General features: G+C 35.2%; 1 pseudogene; it reads left to right on the top strand.

Annotated features, from left to right (window-relative positions):
• Positions 1-879: 879 nt before the first annotated feature.
• Positions 880-5,595, top strand: LOC100913261 (annotated as a pseudogene).
• The last annotated feature ends 5,716 nt before the right edge of the window (positions 5,596-11,311 follow it).

Below are 11,311 nucleotides of genomic sequence, written 5' to 3'. Positions count from 1 at the left end.
TTTCTTTCTTTCTTTCTTTCTTTCTTTCTTTCTTTCTTTCTTTCTTTCTCTCTCTTTCTATTTCTTTCTTTTATAAAGCTTCTTGCTGAAATAAAGGCCTATCTTTCTAATATTAATGTTCTTCTTATATTGTTATACAGTTATGAGCCATAGAACACAATAGTCTCCAAAAATTAGATTTAAGTATCATTCACTCTGAAGTTCAAAGTGAAAGATTTTAATGAAAATTTGATTTTCCATTTGGCCTATGTGACAGCAGGAAAAAAATTAGTCAATTTCTGCTTCTTCATCTATAAACAGTGATCTAATTCTCAATAGCTTTCTTATTCATTACTTTAAAGTGCTTTCATGACCTTAGCATCTAATCAAAAACATTACTACATTGCAGCCATTATGCTGAATTTGAGGGAAAAAAACAATTGGCAAAGCTCCTAGGTCCATTATTTGATCAGTCACCTTTCCAGTGAAATACTGTTTACTAACAATAACAAACACTTATAGAAGACTCCTAATTTTCAAAAATATGACAAATTAATTCATTAATCTTCATAATAAATTAAGCAATAAGAAGAATAAAAGTACATTTAATTAAACAGCACATTTCTACTTGGGTGTATAAAGTCAGGATCATAGGTTGATAAATTTACAGCTATACCCTAAATCAACATTTAACCCAAATCATTTTCTTGTTGAGGACCTATGTAAATTATTTTTTTAATTGAGATTTTTGGCCTTGGCTTTAATCCAAAGAGATACATTGGACAGAGAACCTAGATACTCCCAATTGCAGAAGAGATCATTGTCCTCCTTGAAAACAAAGCATTATCTTTAAAAATGCCTTTGGGAGGAGGAAGAGGAGGAGAAGAAGAAAAAGAAAACATGGCCTACTGTGCACAATGGCTGAAAACCTTATTCTTCATGGTCAAGGGAGCAAGAATTGAGCTGTGATGGGCTTTCCTCCTTCTCTTGTAACTCTCCTATTTCTGAGCAGTGGTTTCTCTTTCTCCCCTACTAAGCTTCCCACCTCTCCCTTAAGATTGTCCTCTTCCCTTGCACTAAGAGAAAAAGTCATTGGGACTCTTCATCTATCCCTTTCCCCTTGAGGGGACCCCAGGGATCTGGGGGAGTTTCCTGGAAGGAGTAGGGGGCTAGGCTCCCACCACTGGGGATCTGTTGGGTAGCTGTCAGCTGATCCTTCAGCAGCTCAGTGAGCCCAAGTGGCAGATATGATGCCATCAGATCTTTGTCTGAAGGGAGATAACATTTTTCATCATGAGATCTTTGGAACTATCTTGGATCATTGTATTGTTGATAATTGATAGCTAGATCATTTTCAGCTGATCACTGTACAGTGTTGCTATATACAACAGCTGTATACAATATTCTCCTGGTTTTGCTCACTTCACTTTTCATCAGCCCATGTCTGTTCAAGCTAATGGAAAGTTAACTGAAACTAGTTCTGATGACTTGTGTCACAATAACAAAACTTGTGTTACAATAACAATCAAATCTTCCCCATATCTTAAAAAATCCCTTCTCCCAGGGCCTGGATTTATAAAGGATCACCTTGTGACACACTAACATCAAGAACAGAAAAGAGTGAAGAAAACAAGGAAAAAAATAGAAAAGCTGGTTGAATTACTGTCTGCAAACAATGGTGACTTTGATAGGCAGACAAATGCTAGATTTTAAAGAAAAGTTTATCAAATTCAGCAAATGAAAAGAATGAAACAAGAAAAAACAGTAAATGATGATGACATTTAGAAATGAGATCTCATCAATTAGTCAAGGAGTGATTGAAAAGGAATCTCTGGGATCTCTTCTTTTGGAGGCCTTAGATGGATTTTTCTTTGTTGTAAAAGGAGAATTGTATTTGTGTCAGAAAATAGGATCAGCGATTTGGGTTACAGGAAGAACTGATGAATATCAGTATCTAGAGTATATTCCAATTGTCAGACCATGCAGAATTTAGTAAGAATCTGCTAGCCATACCTTTAACTGCCAGATGCTAATTTACCCTTCATATCAGCCATGCACAGAGAATCAAAAAGTTTGCCAGTGATGTTAAGTGCAGGGTTTCACTGTGTCAAAATGGCCAAAATCAATCCAAGAAGAAGATATCCATTCATCTGTGATTTGTATTGCCTAGCAATCATCTCATCCTGCAGCTATTATGGATTCAAAGTCATTTATGACTGAGCAAGATCTTACAGATATAATCATCTCTATTGATATCAGTTCTTTGAGGACTAATGATAAAACCACCTGGGAAGATTTAGTGAAAAAGTTCATTTACTCCTTTTTTCAGTCTCAAGACAGAAAGCTATGTCAAGAATTGATGACTTATGGAAATGCCTTTAATCCATCCTGTAGATTCATATCAAAATGCTCCACACAACAGTTGAATTAGTTCACAATTCTACCAACAATACATTAATTTATCATTTTTCCCACATTCCCATCAACATTTGTCATTTTCCTTTTCTGACCCATTTAGCCAATCTAATAAGTATGAAGTATTACCTCAGAATTATTTTAATTTGCATTTCTCCAATCAATAGTAAGAGTATTTTTTAATGTGGCTATAAATAGCTTTATTAGTTCATCTGAAAACTGTCCATATCTTCTGATTATTTATCAATTGGGGAATGGCTTATTTTTTTTTTTTTTTATAAATTTGACTCAGTTCCTTATACATTTAAGAAATAAAGCCTTTATCAGAGAAATTTGCTTCAAAGTTCTTTTCACAATTATTATGGCTAATTTTGTTTTCCCTGTTTATTTTTTTTTTCTTTCCTATCTCCCTGTCCTTCCTCAAAGTGCTTTGCTGCTGACCACTCTCATGATTATGTGCATTTTAAATGAAATGGTTCAATTTAACAACAGTTCAAATGATGTTAAACCACTGGATTCTGTCTCTTGCATAGTACTGACACACTCTCAGAGAGAGAAAAAAATTCTCAAACCATAAATTAGTAAAGCTTCTGAGAACAACTGCTGAATACAGATTGATCCTGATACAAGTAGGAGAGATTCTTTATCTTGTTCAAGACACCTTGACTTCAGTGGCTAAATAACTATTCCTTTTCAAGCAACACTTGCCTGTCCAATCACACAACATTCTACACAGTCTCTTGCAAGAAGGTAATCTGTCAGATATCTTGATCAGTGGAGCATAACAAAAAAGATAATGGATCTAGTTCTGTGAGTAATCAAGTGCTGAGGAATTTTATTATAAAATTACAACTGGGATCTTCAAAGAAAAAGGAATCAAAGGACCAGCAACTATTGTGTCACCTTTTAGATAAAGATGAGAGAGGTTTAAAAGCAGCTCCAATCTTGAGTCTAGATTATGTGAAAATGAAACCTGAAAAGGAAGAACAGATGGATCCTTATTCGATAATACCAATATCACTGACTAAATCTGCTCCAGAGGAAATCAAATAGAGTCAGTCCCAGAATCAGTTTCCAGCTGACCTTGGCCAGTTTGATATGTTATTGATGATACTAGAGAAGGTATCAGAGTTTCTAGACTTATGTGAGTCAGAAAAAATGGAAAGCTGGAGTGACCATCAATTTAGAAATTCCGCCAATCTATTCCAACCAGTCCTCCTCTGAGGCTGACTAGATTGCCTGAGCTCAAATTATGTGTTCTAGAAGATCATCAATTTGGACATACAGGAATAGATCACAAGCTTCCATAAATGAATAATATAATAACTGCTATGGATTAAGGATCTCTGAATAAACCAGAAGACTAGTGCATCCCCTCCCAGTTGGATGAGCTCTGGTGTCCACCAAAATAATAGAGGGAAGAAATGATGAGAAGGCTCTTCTTGATCGACTAATATTCTTTTTCAGTGGCAAGGACAAAGCTGAAATAGTTGAGCTAGACTGAGCCCTTGGAATTGACAAACTTGTATAGGTAGGCATATTGGAAGTATTAACAGAGAGATTCCAACCACAACAATCAACATAGCCTTTAATGATGGAGAAAAGGTCTATTCTGTATTCTCAGTCTTACTCTTTGACTCCACCTACTGCTAATCTCCTCAGTCCCTTCAAAGGCATGGTCAGGCAAAAGCCTGCCATGGAAACCATGCCAATTTAAGTACCATCACCTTGGGGAGCTTTTCCTCCTAACATGGGCTTGTAGCCCTGGCAGACTCTGAACAGGCTTCCAGCTGCTCCCAGCTTAAACTTCCACTGCAACAGAGGTTGGAGGGACAACAGCAGTTGATCCATCAAAACCAGCGGGCTGTCTTAAACCAGTTTGCAGCATCTGCCACAGTCTCCCCTGAGTGCCCAGATGTTGCTTTGCCAGAAAAAGCAAGATTTGTATAATCAACAGCACTGACAAAGGCAGTGAATATAACAATAGAGAGCTCTATTAATGAGAGAGAATTGATATAAAATCTTAAGGCATCCTTGTCTAGCCATAATAACATGGTTAACAGAAGTATGACAGGGAATTTTGGAGGACAGAGGCAGCAGTGTCTTCAAGTATACAGGATCAGGATTAAGTCAATAAGATGAACTTTTACTCCATTTCTGCCTGGCAGTCCCATAATATCACTGCAGATTCCTCAAAGTCTTATGCTGCAGCCGGCTCAGCCCTCTTCAGTTAACAGTTATCAGACATGAAGACCTGGCAGCAAGGAGAAATGTAAGTAACAATATGTTCAGTCAGAACCAACCTACACCTGCACATCCAGGACTACACAACAATATGAGCATCCCCTTATTCATGGCAGGAAGAAACACAAATGTCCAGAACATGAGCCCTATGATGGGCCAAATACAGATTAGTTCATTGCATATTCTGGAATGAATACAGTGTTTTTGGAGAAGATAAATGATATGATACTGAGAAACACAGTCCTTTATTGCAATCAGTTTTCATCAGCTGACATTCTTTTTTCTTTTAAAATTTTTTTGTTTTATTTTTTCTTCACATATATTAACTTTTTAAATAACACATTTCTTAAAGAATCACGTTGGGAGAAAAAAATCAAAACAAAAGAGGGCAATTATGAGAGAAAAAAACAGAAAAAAAGAAGTGAACATACTATGTGTTGATTTATATTCAATCTCTATAGTTCTCTTTCTGGATGCAGATGGCATTTTCTATCCAAAGTTTATTGGGATTGTCTTGTATCACCAAGTCTTTCATAATTGATCATTGTATTCTTGCTGTTACTGTGTATACTGTATTCCTGATTCTACTTGTTTTTCTCAGCACCAGTTTGTGTAAATCTTTCCAGACCTTTCTAAAATCAGTTTGTTCATCATTTTTTTATAGAACAATAATATTCCATTACCTTCATATACCACAACATTCAGCCATTCCCCAATTAATGGGCATCTACTCATTTTCTAATTCTTTGCTATCACAAGAAGATATCAGCTGACATTCTCAAATCAGAATTAGACAGAAATGCCTAGTAGGTGTAGCAGGTTCATATATTTGCTGATATCAAATTTACAGTGAATCTGGCAGGTGGGAACTCTTATTTGAATCACTTTAGGTTCCTAGGATATCAAAAACCCACATCAAGACCATAGAACCTCCAGACGCAGCAGAAGGGAAAGTGAATTTTAAATAATAGACATACAGAGATATATAAATACATTATATATTTTTCTGAAATTTTTGATATTTCAACCTGCAGCCATTCTTTAGGCCATAGTATTTGGAACAAAAAGATGTTTGTTTTCTGCTGAGGGTTGGGGTGGGGAGCTACTTTTTTGTAAAGGACTTGGATGTTGAGAGAACAAAATGGCAGGGCAGTTGGACAATTGATTTCTTGAGCCAAATTTGATCGTTCTTATTTTTGTAATCAGTCATTGACTTTTTATCTGAATTAAAGCTTTTGGAAAACAAAGATGAAAAGCTCCTGGGGAAGAAAGAAACCATTTTAGCTGTATTTGCCTCTTATCCCATTATAGAGGAAGAACTTGGCAGCCCTGTGACCTTCAGCAAAAACAAAAAACAAAACAAAACAAAACAAAACAATAATGACAATAACAAACCAGTCATTTTCTTAAAAAGTTTATCCTATTCTCAGGCAGCTTGTGTGTACAAACAGCTTCTTTTAGCTATTCTATGTCTGTTGTCTGCTTCCCTGTTCAGTTTTTTAAAGATGCCTCCAGCAATAGAGGTTGAAATGTGTACATATGCAAGGGATCAAATAATAAAATACAATTTTGGGGAAAGTGCAATAAATTTTTGGAAGGGTCATGGAAGGACAAAGGACAACTTTTTTTAGTTATTGTAGATACAATTTTCTGATGAAGTGTGATGAAATAAAAAAACAGTCCATTCTTAATGCTTTTATTGTATTAACTGCTAAGGTAGCTAAAGTTATTTAAAATAAAGGCAAATTCTATGATCTAAAAATGTATTTGGCTGACATTTGGGTTGAAGTTGCTGCCCTAATGGAACCAGACCTTTCTTTTAATTTTTCCTTTTTGCTCTTCCTGTATATTAGCCCCAGCAATTAAATTAAAATATGACTTTTAACATTAAGTGAATATTAGTACAATTTACTTTTTTAGAAGCAATCATAGCTGAATCTCCTGATCTGGTCCATTTTCTGTTTTGTCTGAGTCCTTATTTCCTATGACTAGTTGTAGCCTAAATACTATGAACCTATCTGTACTCTGAGCTGGTTTTTTCCCAATCTGCAAGTTATTTCTCCTCTAAAAAGTCATTCAGGCCTATATTCCTATGCCTAACAAATGAGATAATCTTTATAAAAGCATGTAACATAGTGTCCGGCATATAGAAGGTGCTACATAAAAAAGATTATTGCTTTTCCTTCCTTTTGCTGCTCAACTGATTCAACCTAGCTGTGCTTTCTTACTACTACAGTACATGATATCTAGAATGGAACTTGGCAAATGGTGCTAATGAATATTTGATGGTATTGATTACTTGAACTTAATAACTACCTCTGTAGCCTACACAAGTTTACTAGGCTGATTAAAAAATATATATATATATATATATATATATATATATATATATATCTTTTTTTTCTAACCCTGATTTATTCTTTAATATTCTCTAATATTTAAGTTGACTTGTCAGATTTAGCCCCAGATCCAGGCATAGCCTACCTGGGGAATTTCCTGTTTTTAATCCCAAAGCATGCACCTGATTTACTTTGTACTCAATTTAATTACTCTTCCTCTTGAATTTTCTATTTCTAAAAATGGTGTCATCATTCTTTCTTATATTAAGACTTGGGACTTCAAACTTTTTACTTTCTTTCTTCTTTATCCTCCATATTAAATCAGTCACCAAATAATGAAAATTCTTTAATCAATCAATCAGCAACATTAAATACTGTGTGTGTGTGTGTGTGTGTGTGTGTGTGTGTGTGAAGCACTCTCAAGGAACTAACATTTATCAAGGAGATAATCAGAAGAGTTTCAAAATTCAGTTTGATGATTCTCTCTCCCTAATTAACTTGATGAGATTATGGGTGATGGAAATTTGTTGAAAGGGTATTTCCCAGGAATGTACATATGTGTCCCATCTAGCTACTAAAAGAATACAGGGAGTTCTTCCAGTTGGACCCCAGTGACTTTGGTTGTCTTCAAGATAATTTGTATTTGAGAAATAGGGCAGAGTATATTGGCAAATGTTTAATAACTGAATCTGAAAAGGCTTGACATGCTTTTAAATTTAATCTGTATTATTAACATTTTCTCCATTACTTTTTTCTCAATACAATTTTATTTTTCAAAATACACATAAAGACAATTTTCAATATTCATTTTTGTAAGATTTCATATTCCAATTTTTTTCTCCTTCTCTCCCTCCCTAATTTTCCTCTTCCTCAAGACAGCAAACAATCTAATAGAAATTATTCATGTACAAGCATTTTAAACATATTTCTATATTTGTCATGTTATGCAAGAAAAATCATACCAAAAGGAAAAAGCCACAAGAAAGAAAAAGCAATCAAAAAAGGTGAAAATACTATGCTTTGATCCACATTCAGTCTCCACTATCTGAATGTGTATGGCATTTTCCATCCCAAGTCTATTAGAATCATCCAGAATCATGACATTGCTAAAAAGAGCTAAGTCTTTCATAGTTGATCATCATAAAATCTTGTTCTCTCTCTCTCTCTCTCTCTCTCTCTCTCTCCATACACACACACACACACACACACACACGTGTGTGTGTGTGTGTGTGTGTGTGTATGTGATGTTCTCCTGATTCCTCAGTTCATGTAAGTCTTTCCAGGTTTTTATGCTATTTCTTTTTAAAGTCCAAATAATCAATGGAATAATCAAGTCTTGATTTATAGTGGTTGTTGATTTTCTCAGGTGCAAATGCTCACACAAAAAAATTAAAATTGGCTCATGTGCTAGTTAAAGCTGGAATTAGCACACCCCTCTTTGGAGGGAGTAGGAGATAGATTCTTATTAGAAGAATGATTCTTTTCTTGATTTATTAGAGTGAAATTTGGATTGGTGTAAATCCATTTATTTTTTTCCCTGACTTCACCATTCTCCCTACTCCAACTAGATGCAGAAAATAGTGACTTGCAGAAGTAGATGGCAAGCAGACTGGTACTTTATAGGTCAGACTGAAAGAGTAGTTATTGTGTTTTCAGAGAGATGGAAGAATATTTTCTGCCTTCTATCTTTTGCTTTCCTTTCCAGATCCTGGGTCAGAGATTAGTGACCATTAGAAAAGATGTTTCTAGATTTAGTGGTTATCTTTTAGGCTAATCTGAAAGTCAAGAATTAAGTGCTGGCCTCCTAGAAGACATTTTCTTGAAGTTTTCTTTTAGAGGAGAAAAGGATCCTCCAGAGAACATTGATTTGTAATAAAAGTCATATTGTATGGGATGAGGGTGGACCTTGCCAACTCACCATAACATTACTATGAGTTATTCAGAGAATTAAAGTCTTAGATAAATGGGGAACTTTTTTTTTCAGTAGTGTTACCAAGTGTCTTTACTTTCTGAAGGAAATCTAATGGTGTATTGAATACTTTGTCTCTATATTTATTTATAGGCTTTAATGAGTCCTTTTAATCTTGTGCATTTTCAGTGGTGAAACAAAATTAAAAACTGTACCATACTCAATAATCATATTAGGGATTAAATTATGTGTGGAGATGATGAACTCATAGTTGGAGAATTTAAGCCTTAGTCATACCTAAAGTTTATGTTAGAAATTTTTTTTGTTTATTTATTTTTATTAAATATCTTTTTATTGACAGAACCCATGCCAGGGTAATTTTTTACAACATTATCCCTTGCACTCACTTCTGTTCTGATTTTTCCCCTCCCTCCCTCCACCCTCTCCCCGAGATGGCAAGCAGTCCTATACATGTTAAATAGATTACAGTAGATCTTGGATACAATATATGTGCAGAACCGAACAGTTTTCTTGTTGCTCAGGGAGAATTGGATTTAGAAGGTATAAATAACCTGGGAAGAAGAACAAAAATGCAAGCAGTTTACATTCATTTCCTAGTGTTCTTTCTTTGGGTGTAGCTGCTTCTGTCCATCCTTGATCAATTGAAACTAAGTTAGATCTTGTCTTTGTTGAAGAAATCCATTTCCTTCAGAATACATCCTCATACAGTATCGTTGATGAGGCATATAATTATTTCCTGGTTCTGCTCGTTTTGCTCAGCATCAATTCATGTAAGTCTCACCAATCCTCTCTGTATTCGTCCTGCTGGTCATTTCTTACAGAACAATAATATTCCATAGCATTCATATACCACAATTTACTCATTCATTCTCCAATTGATGGGCATCCATTCATTTTCCAGCTTCTGGCCACTACAAACAGGGCTGCCACAAACATTTTGGCACATACAGGTCCTTTTCCCTTTTTTAGTATCTCTTTGGGGTATAAGCCCAGTAGAGACACTACTGGATCAAAGGGTATGCACAGTTTGATATATGTTAGAAATTTTAAAAAGAATTTTACTGCAATTATGACAATGAGTCAAAGAGAGAAGTTGCCTTCTTAGGAATCAATGATAGGTGTTGTGAGACCATGGTCTTTTGAAAAGTCAGGTATAAATAAGTTATGTGCATATAACATTTTGCTTCTGCCACTAGTACTCAGAAACCTCTTCTTTGAGGTTCTCTCACTTTTAGATCCTTATAGTAATTATATAAAAGTTCCCAGGTCATTATTTTTTCCTACATCACAAGGTTGAGAAAGCATGGAAGGGTTACTTTTGACAAGAAGAGAGATGCCTTTTTCCTCTGATTCTGAAGTGAAGGAGATTGAAAATGAATAAGGACAGAAAGAGATTTTGAAGGCTAGAAGTAGAAAAATGAGGGTGTTTGCCATTTGACTATCATACAGACAAAACATCCATCTGTACAAGGCTTAATATTCTGTTGATAGAGAGTGGTCGCACTGGTGAAGTTGGGAGTCTAAGGAAAGAGTGCACTTTGGAACACCTTTGATGGAGACTTATAGGGAGTCAGTCAGAGGCAGAAAGGGATTATCTTGCAATAGTGAGCACATAGTTGAAGTTAGCATTAATTTTATGAGAGTAATTCAGCACAATTCTGTGACTAAACAATGCATGGTGATTCAGTAGCAGGAGTGGACAAGGCAGATGATGGAGGAAATTAAAAAGAAATGAAGAACTAAACAAGGAGGCAAGAGGTTCCAGGTGTGGGGTGGAGTCTTAAAGAAATGGTTAGCTGTATAAGAAAGATTATGAAGGGGAGGAAATGGAGGTTATAATGAGTGGGAGATGGAAGAACTAGAGGCCATGAAGAAAGTTAAGAGTTAGTTTGGCATTAAGGTGGTAGGAAAGATGGAAGGATAGGAGACTGTATTGACACAAAGAGGAAAGAGTCAGACTCTTGAATCTGGAGCTGGTTCAGATCAAACTCAAGTCTGTTGTAATCAATCCTGTGGGTGGCTGATGTAGAATGGAACTGGAGATCACAATATTGACATTCTTTTAAAAAATAACAACGAAAACAAAGAGGAATCCAAAATTCTGAAAGAAAAGCAATAGTCAAGCCTGAGGTTCTTAACACCTTATAATTGAACTTGTTTTTTTAGCACATCTCTGAATTTTTATGAGTCTTGTGTCATTGAGATCATGACCATCACATTTGAATTAGACATTAATTTGAAAATATCTTTTATAAGGACATTTTACCATAGAAGAATGGAATTTAATAAAACTGACTTTTTTTCTTGACTTTCTCGGTAACTGTCATTTGAAAGTCATTTTCATAGAATTCTTAGCTCCAAACAAGGGCATAAAACTCTTACTTAGTGATTAAATCTAACTTAT

The sequence above is a fragment of the Sarcophilus harrisii genome, chromosome 4 (genome assembly GCF_902635505.1).
Source record: "Sarcophilus harrisii chromosome 4, mSarHar1.11, whole genome shotgun sequence".
Classification (NCBI taxonomy): Eukaryota; Metazoa; Chordata; class Mammalia; order Dasyuromorphia; family Dasyuridae; genus Sarcophilus; species Sarcophilus harrisii.
This window is presented reverse-complemented; position numbering and strand designations above follow the sequence as displayed.